We start from the raw sequence: 2,160 nt of genomic DNA, 5'->3' as shown, positions 1-2,160 counted from the left end.
CTGTTAACTGTGATGTAAGTGTTTTCGCCTTCGGGGACCATATAGGGGGTCGGTTTGATTGCGTTCCTTTCCAACCTAACCTAAATGTAGGAACCCCTATATGCTCCCTAATCCCCTGCCTGCAGGCATTCCCTCTGTGTGGCCATACTTCCCCTTCTATATAGGGGAATCTTGTCTACAATCAGAGTATTTATCGCTTCTCAGTCTACCCTAAGGGAATGATCCCCCCCTTAGGGTTGCGGCTGAGAAATAAGGAACGGCTCTGCCCTTCCATAGTTGCCTCTCAACCTAAGAGGAAATCCCTGAAACAGAAACCCCAGCAACGTCAACAGAGACGGCAGTTTCCGGGTTCCGCTACTCCCCAAGTGGCAGCTCAGCCACAGCAGACCTTTCAGCTGGTCACCCAGCCGGTGGTATCGCAGTCACCGGTCATCACCCCTGCATTTGAGCAGCATACTACTACCTTTCGTCCCAGAGGTAGGGGCTCAAACAGAGGTTCCGGAAGAGATTCGTCTCGCCGCCCCTCCAGAGGCAGAGGAGGAAGGGGAGCTAGCAGCCGAGGTGGCAAACCCTCGGGAAACCAGAAGCAATGAAGTGCTTCCGGTGGGAGGAAGACTCCGCCAATTCCAGGATCGTTGGACCTTCGATCCCTGGGCACACAGCATCGTCAAGAAGGGACTAGGCTGGAGCTGGACACAACAACCCCCAGCCTTCCAGCAATTCTTCCAACAGTCAACCCCCCTCCTGGAAGAATACGTCCTAGAACTCTTGAACAAGAAGGTGATCAGGAGGGTAAAGTCAACCACGTTCCAAGGGAGACTATTTTGCGTTCCCAAGAAGGACTCCGACAAACTCAGAGTGATTCTAGACTTATCCCCCCTCAACAAGTTCATTGCAAACAACAAGTTCAAGATGCTGACTCTCCAACAAATAAGGACCCTTCTGCCTCAAGGGGCCTACACGGTCTCCATAGACCTGGCGGATGCCTACTGGCACGTTCCAATGAATCATCACGCTTCCTCCTACCTAGGATTTCGACTCCAAAGGAAAAGTTACGCCTTCAGGGCCATGCCCTTCGGGCTCAACGTGGCCCCATGGATCTTCACCAAGCTGGCAGACGCCATCGTTCAACAGCTCCGCCTTCGCGGCGTCCAAGTGATGGCTTACCTAGACGACTGGCTGGTCTGGGCGACATCGCCCGAAGATTGTGTAAGATCCTGCAAAAAAGTCACCCAGTTCCTAGAAAATCTGGGTTCAAGATAAATGCCGAGAAATCTCGCCTCTCTCCAGCTCAGAAGTTCCAATGGTTGGGAATCCATTGGGATCTTCAGTCACACCGCCTTTCCATCCCGCAGAAGAAAAGGAAGGAAATAGCAGGGTCTGTCAGAAAACTGCTGAAATCCAAACGGATCTCAAGACGACAGCAGGAACAAGTTCTAGGCTCTCTACAGTTCGCCTCTGTGACAAACCCAGTGCTTCGCGCACAGCTAAAGGATGCCACGGGAGTCTGGAGACGTTCTGCATCCATCGCTCAAAGAGACCTCAAGAGACAGCTCCCAAACAGACTTCGCTTACTATTAAAGCCGTGGTCGGAAGCAAAGGCCCTGAAAAGGTCCATTCCTCTTCAACACCCGCCTCCATCGCTCAACATTCACACGGACGCTTCACTGGAGGGTTGGGGAGGTCACTCCCACCAACGACAGGTTCAAGGAACATGGTCTCCCCTATTCAAGACGTTTCATATCAACATCTTGGAGGCCATGGCGGTCCTTCTCACCCTGAAGAAACTCTCTCCGCCTCCCTCGATCCACATCCGTCTGACTCTGGATAACTCGGTGGTAGTTAGATGTCTCAATCGTTAGGGCTCGAGATCGCCCCAGATAAATCAGGTACTTCTTCCAATCTTCCGTCTGGCAGAAAAGAAGAAATGGCACATGTCTGCAGTTCACCTACAAGGATTCCGCAACGTGACGGCGGACGCTCTATCACGGACAAGCCCAATAGAGTCGGAATGGTCTCTAGACGCAAGATCATTCTCCTTCATCTCTCGCCAAGTCCCGGAATTTCAGATCGATCTCTTCGCAACGAGCGACAACAATCAACTTCCTCGATACATGGCCCCGTACAAGGACCCCAAGGCAGAAGCAGTGGATGCCATGT

This window comes from Palaemon carinicauda, chromosome 24 (genome assembly GCF_036898095.1).
Source record: "Palaemon carinicauda isolate YSFRI2023 chromosome 24, ASM3689809v2, whole genome shotgun sequence".
Classification (NCBI taxonomy): Eukaryota; Metazoa; Arthropoda; class Malacostraca; order Decapoda; family Palaemonidae; genus Palaemon; species Palaemon carinicauda.
The sequence above is the reverse complement of the archived record's forward strand: the minus strand, read 5'-3'. Positions refer to the sequence as shown.